Source organism: Ambystoma mexicanum, chromosome 8, assembly GCF_040938575.1.
Source record: "Ambystoma mexicanum isolate Mex_15411 chromosome 8, UKY_AmexF1_1, whole genome shotgun sequence".
Taxonomy (NCBI): Eukaryota; Metazoa; Chordata; class Amphibia; order Caudata; family Ambystomatidae; genus Ambystoma; species Ambystoma mexicanum.
Window position 1 is genome coordinate 1,395,174,112 of NC_090929.1, and position 14,177 is coordinate 1,395,188,288.

Here is a 14,177-nt window from a genome sequence, read left to right on the forward strand (position 1 = left end):
GCCTCCCTGCAAGTGGCCTCCAGGATGGCAGCCTGCCACCTCTCCTGACGCAGCACAATCTCAGCCTGGCCAACACAACCCTCGCTTCTCGAGCCTGTTGCCTCTTTGCTCCGATCTGCTGCCTATATCCCCTGAACACGGAAGACATCCTGTCCTTTAGGTCCACTTGTGTCTCCCGCCTCACACCACGCACTTGTCTCCTTTGGATAGTCTGCCCTGAAAAAGTTAGCCTCCTCCTTGTTGCCACCTGCTGCCACAGTGTCTGGTGCCCTCTATTTGTGTACGCCCTCCGAGCTGATGATGCTACCCGGGGGCGTACGGCATGTGTACTGCTTCTGGGTGCCTGCTGTCCCTCCAATGCCGGTGACCCTGTCGGTGCCTGGATTGGCACAGTGACCACCTCAGCTAATTTGCCTTGGACTCCCAACTCGGGCAGGGATGTTGGCTCCACCAGACTGGGCATTGTGGGTGGGACTGTGCACAGGGGGCCCTGGTGGTATCTGGCCAAAAGGCACCGTGGAGGACGACTGGTGCAAAGAGGAGGAAGATGAGGAGGGGGTCACAGCAGTGAACATCCCATGGAGCACAACACAGAACAGGCACGTTGCAAGCCAGCCAGTGAGGCGGGATACCTCACTGTGATGATATGCAAGCAGATTATGTGTAGCCTGCACATCATCACGAATTACAGCTGTCCGCCTCGCCACCCCGGCCTGCAGGGGTAGAACATAGTCCCGGATGACAACACCAGATGGTAAGGGGGTGTCGGTCTGGGTGGAGACATCAGCCAACCCCAGGTGGTGGGTCTGGGTGGAGGCATCCCAGCAGGCGCATATTGCTGCTTCCAATGGCCCAGGGACTAGATTTTTCACAGGCACCTCCATGGTGGCATGCAGAGCCTCATGCCCCTGGGACAGGACTGCAGTAGGCACGTCCACCTCAACACCCCCACCTGCCCCGATGGGCTGGGCTGCAACGGTCACCTCCTCCCCCTCTCCCTCTGCCAACCTTTAGTGACTCCAAAGCGTCTTCCACCATGGATGGCCCCTGAGTAGCATCACCTGTCCCCACTGCTACTGAGGAGTCCACTCCCACCTTCGCCTTCTTGAACTTACCCCCAGCAGCCATGCCCAATGTGGCAGGCGCTTCCACAGCCACATCGCTCCCCAAAGATGTGCTTTCATGGGGGGGGCCGTGGCTGGGCCCTGCGCCTCTGCCTGGTGGAGGCATCCCTGCTGCCATGCTCCACTGCACTGATTCTGCCATCTTCACCAGATGCAACTGTGGAAAAGAAGATACAGAACAGAAACATTAGTGTACTGCACCAATTCGTGTGTGGCAACACCAACATTCACATGAACATGTCTAGTCAAGTGAACAACCATCAACCCCCACACCCACACAAATGGATATGCAATCCACATCCATGCAGACACATGCCTGGCTATCACTCCAGACATTAACATCAGGCTACTTGCCACTGTTACAACCAATCAATTCTGTATGTTACACACATATGCATCGTTTGCACATGCACATGTCAACATGCCACAGCAACAAGCACATACACATGTCATGCACACATGATACCACAACGTGCCCTCTTGTTAGTTGAATCATTGATGTCAGTGACTCTGCTCCGCTAGACATGTGCTTGTGTCAGAAAAACGAGTTACACTTCATGCCCTGCAGGGTATGGATTCTCTATTTACACATGTACGTAGGTGCTTCCATGTTGCATAGAACATCCAAGACGACAAGCAACACACCTTACAGTGTGCCCTGAGTGAGTGTGCATATGTCTAGACTGTGCACATCCCTGCTGCTGCTATGGCAATTACTCCTGAGTCAAATCGTTGTGAGGCCCTATCCCTCTTAGCCTCCAACACTCAGCACACACACCATGGGTCCATGCCCCTCTCCCTCTTGTGGGTCACTGTACATTGTTCCTATCTCTATCTCCATTTACTTACTCTCTCCACTTCACAGAGCTTGGCTAGGTGGTACTCTTACAGTCATACATCAACTGGGACTGTTTCTTTTTCCCACACTTGCAGCATGTTCCCATTGTGTACAGTCCCTGTGCCAGGTCAACACTGATGTGGCATGTGATGGATGCAGACTTGGATGTGTCTGCCTATTGACATGTCATGTAATTGCATGTCACAGAGCCACATGACAATGCCCATTTCACTGGTATTAGTCAACAGTTAGCTGTACCATGTGCCATAGTGTTCTTGTTAACGACCCTGTTTGTTGGCAATGTGTTCACTGCCAGCATGGCCCTGAGCAGGGAATGTTGTTGGTATTCTGCATATGCCATGATCAGATAGCTTCTTGTACATGGTGTGTAGATGCTGCTTCTCTTATGGTGAGATACCCTGCATTCTGTTGCATGACAGCAATGTGATACACACGTTTACTGTAGACAAGTTGCACATGACTACACATGTCTTTTTCTGTCCATGTGCAGGTGAGGAGGCACCAGATGCAGAGGAGGAATGGGAAGAGAAGGAAGAAGAGCCTGTGGTGCTTCAGACCACCAGTGGAGGACGTGGCGTGGCAGGCCGTGAGAATCCACTGGGGCTAAAAACCATCCTGAGCCTTGCTGCAGACAATTCTGACTCTTTGGACTCCAGTAGCTCTGATGCTGAACCGGATGTGAAGTCCTTAATGCTGGCATAGGTGAGTGTACCAATGGGTGGAGCAGTTGGGGCCCATGAGTCTGCAGGGGGTCAGGTGCCTTCAAAAGGCCAGTCATTGGTGTCACACCCATCTATGGTTGTTAGGGCTGCAAGGCCACACTCCCATGTATTGGTTTATGGTCCCGGGCAGATGCCCAAGGGAGGGTTGCAGTCCTGCAGCCAGAGACAGTGGCATCACATCAAGGGCTATGCTTCCTTGGGTTAGGCAGGCATGGGACCTGCACACGTGGGGGATGTATGCATCCTGCCGAGACAGAGTGGGAGCAGCAGATATTGTGTTCTGCAAACCGACATTGTGCTGCCTATGAGAATTTGGTTGAGGGCATGGAAAGGATGGCCAGTTCCATGATCCCCCCAGCAACACAGGTGGAGCAACATCTGCAGGTCATGCGGTCCACATGACTCTACCACAGGCTGTGCATGGAGGCCAACATCAGGAGCTGACAGGCAGATCTGAGATCAATGCAGGCATTCCTGCTTACAGAGGGTCGGGCACACAGGGAAGCCCTGAGGAGTAAGTTGTTGACCCACAGAGCTGCAATCCATGAGGAAGAGACAGCAACCAGAAGATTGTTCCACCAGGAGATGCTATCATTGAGGCAGACTATTGCAGAGGAACTCCGTGCAACCCGTGAGGTTGTGCATTGTGACCTCCAAGCCCTCAGTCTGCTAGTGCATTCATTAGTGTCATGCATGGCCGCTGCCACTGAGGACCATATCAGGGCACTGTATGGTGAGCGTCCAGCACCCCTTTCACCTTCTGATTCAATGCAGGATGGTGGTGCCAGCGGAGACATGCCTCCCAGTTCACCATAGCCGTGTCGTCCGTGAGCCCGAGGAGGGGATTTAATTTTTGATTTTTTTTTTACTTCCACCCATGTGGAAATTGACATGCAACCTGCCCCGCCCGCTCCTGGGTGCCCCCCAGCCTCCAGGTCCATGATTTTAAAAAAAGATTTTTGATACTTTATTTGACCCCAGGCCCGGATGTTGGCATTTCATTTTTGAGTTGCCCTTTCCAGGTTTTATTTTTATTATTTTATTTTTTCCCCTTGGGTTGTGCAGTTAACGTCTCAAGGCCGTGACATTTGCAGTGGTGGACATGTAGGCATGCATAGTCAGGTCAACCTGCATGTTTGCATGGTGGTGCACAGGATAGAATGTGCAGGTAACTATGGGTTCAGTGTTCTCTCGCACATGTGTGCTGTGTGAATGGTACTTCACTATGCCTGTTTTAATGTCTTCACCCATGTTGTTTCAGTAATCCAGGATCTGGCACTGACTGCTGTCCTGGGGGGACACCATGCGCCCTTTGATGTCCATGCTCCCCATGCCCTTTGCTAGGCACTGTCCCTCCTGTACCTAATTTGGAGACACAGTTCCAGGTGAAGGTGATGCAGGATTCACACCATGCCAACTCAGTCAGCGGGTAAGCATTAGCACTGTCTTGCATGTTGAGCATGCGTCATTGGTCACCATGTTTGCTGCATGTGTAACTTAACCTTTGCATGCTAACATGCCAGTATGGTTATTTAAGTGGTACCCATGTCACTGTGTTTCCTACCTAGGTCAATTCATCTATGGCCGCACCTACTGTGGTGTAGTGCATGTAATTGGCCATCTCCAATCCAGGCAGTGTACTCCTTGATGTGGCATTTGCTTTTTCTTCCCTCTCAGTGTCACTCTTTCTCCCCCTCTCTCTGTTGTGGTATGCTGCACTCACAGGCAGATCACAATCTTTGTCCTGTCACCCTCTTGCTCCCTGTGGTGCTTCTGCAGTGGGCGATCTCTGCATATTTTCAGTATCAATTCATGTGTTGGCATGTATGTGCATGTTCCTTCTGTTGGTATTATGCATATAATTGGATTTAGGAGAAGCACCTCCCGATGGTGTGCATCATATGCAAGGCAGGTGGGTACCCTGTGCAGGTAACTGAAGGGCATTTACAGACGCTTGTGTGGTGTTTGCCTGGGAGTCCTGCACTGTGTGTGATCACTTGGGATTGACTTGTCTTCAGGGTCACCGGTACTTATTAATGGGTGCATGTTTCAGAAGGTGTAGTTCTGGTAATAGGTCTGGGCATGGTTTTGTTTCTATGGATCAGTGGGGCCACTGGTTTCATATTCTAAATTGTGGGAGTTCCAACTGTGTGGGCATTTCATGGGTGTTTGAGAGTGGGTAGCAGGGCCATCTGTTTGTGGCCTGTGACAGGTGTTGATGGTTGTGCTGGTGTGTGCCTCATTGCACTTTCACCATTTTTACTGAGTGACACTTCACATTCCTTGGAACTATTGTGGGATTATGAATCGATGGCGCATTTGACCTCTCTTGCTTAGGATGCCCCAATTATGGTGTGCAGCACCAGTTACAAGCCACAACCATGGGAACATTGATGCACATTTTTGCGATGCTTTGTTGTGTACCTGCACATTATGTCTAGTGGCGTTTGTGTTTTCACATGCATGTACCATGCATGCTGCACCATGGTGTTTGCAGCTTGATGTTGACCGCAGCTGGGTGCATGGTACTGCTGCATTCCATTGAATGGAGTATTTGACCAATTGTGGGCTGTCACAATGAAGTTTGCATTTACCATGCACTTTTTGTTTGCAACCTATATTTATCATGCATGCATCCCTGCTTGCTGTATCACATTGCTTTGTGTAGTCTGCTTATGTCTTCCATGGAAGTTGCCTTGGTGGCCAGCCTTCCATTCGGACATTGGCCTCTGTGAATTGATGCAGCAAGCATGATCCTGCCAGGAGTGCAAGAGGTGAGTATTTGTGTACTTGTATTCTTGTCCTTTACATCATGGCTCAACTCTACGAAATGTGCAGGGAACTTGCAAACACATCTGCTGTATCTTCTGCCCCTACTACTTCACAGTCCCTTTGCAATGCACTTGCCTCTCACTTATTTTAAAAAACAAGAGACATACAGAACATCCTTGTCAAGCACTCTTCCAACACAACCCTCTCCCCTCTTCCCCCACTACCACTCACTCTCCTCCTTCCTCCTTCTCCTCCTTCGCTCCTCTCTCCCATGATGAAGTCATCAGAGTTGGCAACTCCATGAAGTTCTCTTCCAAACAGGTTGTCCCATGCTCATCGGGAACAATCAAGGGCAACATCTTCTCTCTCGCCCCTGCTCATGCTGATCTTTGCAACCACTCCTTTGCTACTGGTTCTTTCCCATCCTCCCTCAAGCACTCCCTTGTGCGGTACATCCTTACAATACCATCTTCAGACCCTTCCAGCCCAGCCAACTACCGCTCCATTTCCATCACCCACTTCATGGGAAAACTGCTTGAGAAGTTGGACCTCCCCCTAACTCAACGCACATACTGAACTGGTTGGCGGTCTGCATGACCACCAGTTGGGATTCCAAGCTTCCTGAGCCATGGGCACTGCTCTCCTAAACACCTGTGATAAACTGCTTGCATCCCTCAATTCAAAATCCACTGCTGTCCTCATCCTCCTTGGTCCCTCTTCTGCATTTGACACAGTGAGCCATTACATCCTCATAAAAAGTTTCCATCATACACTTGATATCTCGGAGCGGGCAATGGAGTGGCTTAGCTCATTCCTAACTGAACATTCCTCAAAAACCATTCTTGGTCCTTTCACTTCCCCTACTTCTACCTCCACCTGTGGCATACACCAGGGCTCCATTCATTTGCCCTGCCTCATTACCATATACATTTCCTTGCTCGAACACATCATTGCCTCCTTCTCCCCCAAATTCCAATGCTATGCTGACGACACACAACTCTTCTTCAAAATTCCTACTGACGCCCTAGCAACTTCCTTGATCCCTGACTGTCTCTCCGCCGTCCAGGTGTGGTACACTGCAAATGACCTCTGCTTCTTTGTCAGCAAAACCTAGAGTCTCCCTATTGGATCCCCTGCACTCTATATCTTCCCTTTACTCTGGCCTTCCTCCATGGGCTCCCACCCTGCCCCTCCTCTGAAGCCAGGATTCTTGGAGTCATCTTCAACTCCACCCTTTCCTTCATCCCTCATATTCAGGACATTGTCACTAAGTCCCACTTTCAGCTCTTCCTTCTCAAAGTAACTGTACCCTTACATGCCTTCCCCCAGAGACTCAATGTTACCCATGCTCTGGTTGTCTCCAGGCTACACTACTGCAACAGTCTCCGCCTTAATCTTCCTTTGTTCACCCTGCAACCCCTCCAGCTTACCCAGTATAGGGCAGCAAGACTTATCCTTGGCCTCAGGCCCAAGGACCGCATCTCTCCTTCCCTACAAAGCCTACACTGGCTCACAGCCTCTGCACGGATTAAAATCTAATTCATCTGTATCATCCACAAGGATATCTGGGGCAAGGGGCCACTATATCTTCAGTGCTTCCTGATTAAATACTCCCCTTCTAGACTCCTGGCTTGCTCTGGCACCAAGTCCCTGCGTGTGAAACAGTTTTCTAAACAGAGAGCCGGTGATCAATCAGTTTCCTCGGCGAGCGGCGTTCTGTGTAATAACCTCCCTCTGTGTCTTGAGCAGGACCTCCTTAAGTTCCCAAAAAGCCTGAAGACCTTTGTCTTCTCCTCCTCTCTTCCCTGCTAATCATACAGTAGTGTGACTGATGTGCAGGGCCCTTATGTATCCTCGGGGGCCCTGACCCTACACATTTCTCATCCAAGCCACTGTCTATATACTGCACTTGCTCAGGCTCCGCCTCACCACGGGAGGTTGGACTTAAGTTTTTAATTTCTTTTCTTAGCACTTCACCCAGTGCACTTCTCCATGTGCACCTCAGCACCTTTTCCCTTACGCTCCTCCGCTCTACACTTGCACGTTCTGAACACTCACAAGGGATGGTATTTTCGTCTCCCCTACCAGTTATTCTCATGACTTGTTTGTACTATAAATTCAATTATTTATCTCAGTTGTAATTCATTGTCCAACTTCACCTGTCCCACCCTGTTGCCCTGTGGGCACTTTGAAACAGTTTTGATAATTGTATAAGCGCCTAACAAGTGAACAATACATAGATTAATAAATAAATGTGCTCCCATGACTGTGTCCAGTGCACTGTCACAATACTAAGCAGGTGATGGCATGCCTTGTCATGTCATTGTTAGTCTTCCAGGGGTGTCCCTTCTTTTTTGTGTGCTCAATTATCTGCATATATATTTTATTAATTTTATTTGATGTATTTCCATTTGTAGAGTGCACCTAACCGTCAGGTATGTGGGTGCTTGTTACAGTACACAGGTGAAACAGTCAACTGGCATATTGCATGATATGGATGAGTAGGCATAATTAAAAATAACAATGACCCAGATGACGCAGCTTGATGAAGTGAAGCTCCAGGTCTTGTGTAAAGACCCATGTTTTCAATTCTTTGCGGAAGGAGTATATCTAATGTTCAGATCTGAGTGAGAGGGGTAAGGCATTCCATTATATGGCCACCACTACTGGGAAGCGGCTGATGCCTGCTTTAGCTCATTTGAATTTAGGTGTGGTGAGGAGGTGGGAGGTGACGGCTCGGGTGGGTCTCCCAGAGTGGGGTTTGGTAATTTTGTTGGTGAGGTATTTCGGGTCTGTGTTAGTGATGCAGTTGTGTGTGATTGAGAGGGTCTTAAATTTGATGGGGTTTATGACGGGTAGACAATGGGCAGTGTGTCTAGCGTCAGCGATATTTTAATTTTTTTGAATATTCAGTGCTGTTCTTAGGGGTTGTTCTGAATAATTTGTATTTTTGTTGGAGTTGTTTTTTTAAAAAAAATGTATTTTCAAAAATTTACAATATTGAAACACATAAAAAATAATAAAACAAAATACATTAATCACATCAAAAATCATCAAACTATATACATATGAACCACCCCCTCCCCCCAAGGAGTCACAACATAATCAATAATCAGGCCTAATACAATAGAAGAAATGTACCTCAGATATTATTAAATAAAGCATTTTTCTTCTCCCTCTGATACAACACCCTTTCCATTTCTGCTAGAATGTGCATCTCTTCAATCCACATCTCAATTGTAACAGGGGCAGACGTTTTCCAATGTCTCAAAATCAGTTTCTTCCCCACCATTGCACCCCGAAAGAACCATTTTCTCTGAGATGTACTCAAGTCATCCAGCATATCATCTCTACCCAGCACATTGGTCTTAAAATCCATATAAACCTTTTCATCAAGAATCTTTCCACATATCTAGTCAAATTCGAACCACAAACCCCTCAACCTTGAGCATTCCCACAACATATGCTCAAAGTAGCCAACCTCATGCAAACATGCCCAACATTCAGAGCTGTCACTCATTCCCCTTTTCATCATTCTCTCAGGCATCCAATATGTTCTATTTAAAATCTTAATTTGACGCGATCTTTCAGAAAGACCCAAAGAACATAATTTCACATTCTCACAAATACGCGTCCATTGATCCTCCGTAATATCTTCACCAATCCTCCGATTCCAATACAGTCTTAAAGCATAATTTGCCCTATAGTTCGACACAATCAGTCTATAAACATAGCTAACTAGGCCACAGCCACTCACCCCTGGCTCCCAACCAAGCATGTTCATATTGATTCTGTCTTCCATATCCACATCACCCACCGCCTTCCTGATCTAACGATAGTCTGCCAGACAAAAAGTAGGAATATCAAACTTCATCCGTATCTCCCTAGCCATCATCCAAATCATACCGTTGAAAAGATCCCCAATCCACTACACCCCAGCTAGGAACCATTCATGCCAGAACAAAACCTTCCCTTCATGTGTAACACTTGGATTCAGCCAGCCTGAAGCACTCGGATCTCTCAATGCATTGAAACCCAAACATTCATTCAAGGCCAACCACGAATTCCGCAAACTCCTAGTCAATGGATCCTCCAACTTCGTTCTATATGGGTTACTAGATAACAAAGTCCTAGGCGATAATGGGCCTACATGTCTAGTTTCTGCACATAACCAGTCCTCTTGCTCTGATTTGAGAAAGGCAAATAAAGTTTGTGCCATAAAAGCCAAATGGTATGTTTTGAAATTTGGGACTTCCAGCCCACCTTTAGACAAAGGCAACTGTAATTTGCTAATCTTCAGACGCAGTGGTTTATGATCCCACAAGAAGTCTTGCATGAGTCTATCCAATTCACGCCAACATTGTTTCTCAATATCTGATGGTATCATACTCAGAACATAGTTCACTCTGGGAGTCGAGACCATTTTCAAAGCATTCACCTTCCCCCAAAGGGAAAGGTGTAACAAGTACCATCTTTCTAAATCCAATTTGAAAGTAGTGCACACCATATTCATATTTTCTTTCACAAAATCAGCAACATTAGGTAAAATCCATACCCCCAACTATAATAATTTTTCAGCACACCACTTAAAGCCTAACTGAGTAATGAATTGTTTGTCACACAACGGTACCAAAGGTAGAACTTCTGATTTTGCCCAAATGATCTTGTATCCAGAGCACTGGTGAAAGACTTCCAGAATATTCATAAGTACGGGCGCTGACTCACCAAGGTTCTTGAGGACTAATAACAAGTCATCAGAGTATAACCAAATTCTTTGTTGCAATCCCCAACAATGAATGCCTTGCAAGCCATCTTTGGTTCTCAATGTTATAGCCAATGGTTCAATACCAAGTACAAATAATAAAGGAGACAACGGGCAACCTTGTCTTGTGCCACGTTCTAATTCAAAAGGTTTTGACCTATGACCATTCGTTTTAACATCAGCCAGCCGTGGACTTGGTATGTAGCAGTCTAATCCAAGAACAGAACTGAATCCCGAAACCCATCTTTTCCAATACTTTAAACATAAATTGCCAGTTAACTCTATCGAATGCCTTTTCGGCATCCAGTGAGAAGACTGCTGAGTCTTCTGCAGCTCTGATGCCTTTGTTATGGTGCACAGTAGTTTCCGTATGTTACTGGACGTCATTCTACCTTTAACAAAACCAGACTGATTCTGATCTATTATATAAAAATGAGTCCCATATTGATGCAGCAAATGGAGACTTTCTGGAGAAAATTCAAGTCCCAGTAATTTCAGAGGAAGAGGCTAAATTGTTGGAGGAAACTATAACGGTAAATGAAGTCAAAATTGCAATATCAAAATTGAATGTTGGTAGGTCTCCAGGGCCTGATGGGCTGCCAGTGAGTTCTATAGGTGGTTGCCTAATTCAGCATTGGTACTGTTAACAGATATGTATAAGACCTCTAAGACTAAAGGATTACTTCCAGATACGACTAGACATGCAACGATTTCAGTCTTTCTAAAGAAAAACAGAGATGAAACACAGGCGTCCAATTACAGACCGATTAGTTTAATCAATGTGGACAATACAATCCTGGCCAAGATTCTGGCATTAAGGATGGAAAATCTTCTACATTTTTGTTGGAGTTGTGATATGTGATGGCTTCTCATTTTCATGCAGCATGTTGTGCATTGTGTATGTGCCATCAGCTAGTGAATGGGGATATGTGACATGAACATTGTCGGCATGTCATTGAAGGGCACAGGCAGTGTGGGAGATGTTATTGTTTGTCAGTGTGTATGTTTTGGGTGTTTTTGATTTGCATGCAGTGTGCAGGTGTTGCTGCATGTGTGCTGGCCTGGGGCACATGTTGATGGTTGGCTTGTGAGTTATTGTTTGCATGTGTTGTGTGTCACTGAGGGGTGGCGTGGCTCTTGAATTCTTGGGTGCATCGATGTGTTAGCTGCACTCAGTTTCATTTTGTTAATTGTCTCCAGATCCTTCCATCAAGGAATGATGGCTATTTGATGGGTTGCAATTTGAATGGTGACTGCATTGCAAGAGGACAGGGAAGATGTGCATTTATCTTGATCTTTATGGAATGGCTACCTTTGTTGCTGCTTGTTTGGATGTGGTAATTCTGGTAGGTTGCAATCTTTGTCACAATTGTGTATTACCTCTTGTTAATATTTATTTTGTGGGTGGTGTTTATTGTGTTCATGTTGACATGTTGAGTAACCTGTGTGTCAATACAGCACTGCTTTTCTACACCCCAAAATAGGGACATATTTGTGTGCATCATGCACATTTTAGGACATGTGTGCAGCTATTTGAAATTGTGCTTGTTGTATTTTGTGTCCATGTAAACTGTTGAGGACATGTATGGCTGCAGCTCAGGCATGGTGTTTCAGGATTTATCAATGCTTACACATTTGATAGGTATGTTAGTTAGTCAGATCCAGCAGAGCGCCAGGTGACCACTACAGTGGGGATAGTGCGCAGTATCAATTTCCTTCAACTTTACACTTGGGATGGTTTTGGTGCCAAAGAGGTGATTTAAGGAAATGGTTTGCATGGTGGTAGTGGTGCCATCCCTCCTCAATGTGTTTCTTTTTAAAACACTAAAAGAAATGTCTTTTTAGTTCTAAGGGATGCACACAAATGTGCACAACCAAGAGCACTTTCTCAGGGTGGTTTTGTGGGGACAGCGGATTGGCCCATTGTCATCATTGAATGGCACCTGGGATTTGGCGGGATTCTGTGTACTCCACAGGGGAAGGATTTTTTGTGAAATAAGATTGCAAAAGCTAGGTACGTACAGCCTCTCCACGTGCCCTTTGCCCAGCCATACGCAAGCAGTGTGCCTGTGGATGTGGATGGGGTGCCACCACCATGTCCACCGGGATGCCATGCCATGTTGCAAAATTCTGCAGGACACATGCTGCCACAATGATCCTGCAGACTATTGGTGGTGCATATAGCAACACACCACTAGATCGGAAACATGACTTGAGCACTCTGAATGTGCGCTCCACTATTCCCTGAAGCAATATGGGCAGTGTTGTACCTTACCTGGGCAGGTGTGTTGGGGTTGCGTATGGGCATCATCATGTATGTGCTCAAAAGGTAGGCACTGTCCCCTGTAGAGGTGAGAATGGTTGTCATTGTCATTTGTTGACAGTATCTATTGGTCTGTGTGCAACATGCATGCATGTGCATGTCCATTCATACTCACCAATGAGCTATATGTTGCCATGCTTCCCAGCTTCCAGGGCCCGGTGTAGCGGGGACATCCTGAAGATATAACTATAATGGGTGCTACCAGGATAGTTGGCATACCCCTCTGTAATAATGCCCTTGGCATCACACACAACCTGAACATTGATGGAGTGCCAATGTTTACGGTTGCGGTAGATGTGCTCTGTTGCTGGACGTAAAGCTGTATGTAGAGCAACATGTGTGCAATTAATGGCCCCTAGCACTTTTGGGAAGTGCGACACACCATACAATTCCTGGACTACTGCTCGCATTTCTGCTGGTGTTCTGGGCATATAGATATGCCGGCGGACAGAAGGACGTGCAGTTATTATAGCCAACACCTGGTATAAGCAGCGTGACTGCATGGCATGGGAGATTCCACTGACTATGGCAGTGGTACACTGGAATGAGTCAGTGACCAAAAAATGCAGACAGTGAGCACCTTTTCCAAGGGTCTCAGTGCTTGGGAGCACATGGTGGGTGATGTGAAGTCATCTTCTCACTCTGTGACCAGGTCTAGGATGATATGGGGGGAACCTATAACTGTCATCGACCTGGTCATCAGGCATCCCAAAAAGGCTGGTCCTTGGGTGGAAGATCAGGGCCCTGGCCCTCCTCCTCCTCCAACGTTGTCCCAGAATGACTGCTGCAACAAATGGTGCTTTCATTGTGGCTGTATATGTGCGTTTGTTGACCGCACATGTTTTTGAGGCATTTGTTAGTGTGCGCATTGACGTTTGTGCCTGCTATCGCATGGCTTAGGTGTTTCTGGATTTGTGAGTGGTTTTTACCATGCTGGCGTTCCCTGTTCAATTCCATGAATATGGTTGCTTTGCACGCATATGGGTGGTGTGATTGTTCGATGGTGGAACGTCCCTCGTAATGGCCACATTTTCGCTTGTTCGTCCTCATTCAGCATGTTCCGGCTATTTTTTAGGTGGATGCTCTGGCACAGCCAGACCTTCCCTTGGAGTCTCGCGCAAGGCGTTTGTCAGCTCGCAGTGACATGTTGGACCGGAAAACAGATTCCTTGCAAGTCCCCGGTAAACCCAGCGCAGTGTTCCATGAATCGATGAACGGGGACTTGCACACAATTTTGCATACATGTCTTGTTTTTTTCACCGCAGATTATTTCACGAATCGGGCCCATAGTGTTTCAAACAAACAGCAAAAACAAAGAAAGAATAGCGCAAGGTAAATAAATAAATAAACAACATTTTTTCCTTAGACTTTTTTGACAAAGGATCAATGTTGATCAAAAGGTTAGAATAAGACAAAACCAAAACAGAAGTAAAGAAGACAGTCTAAAGATACTAAAAAACCAAGAACGATATACAAATTAACAGAAAATGTAAACAAAGGAGTTAGAAAAATAGCATCGAATACATTTTGTCCTAAAAAATAATAAATAACAATAGGGGAAAAATACTGATCTTCTGGACTATGAGTGGCGATTGTTGGTGCCTACTCAAAAATA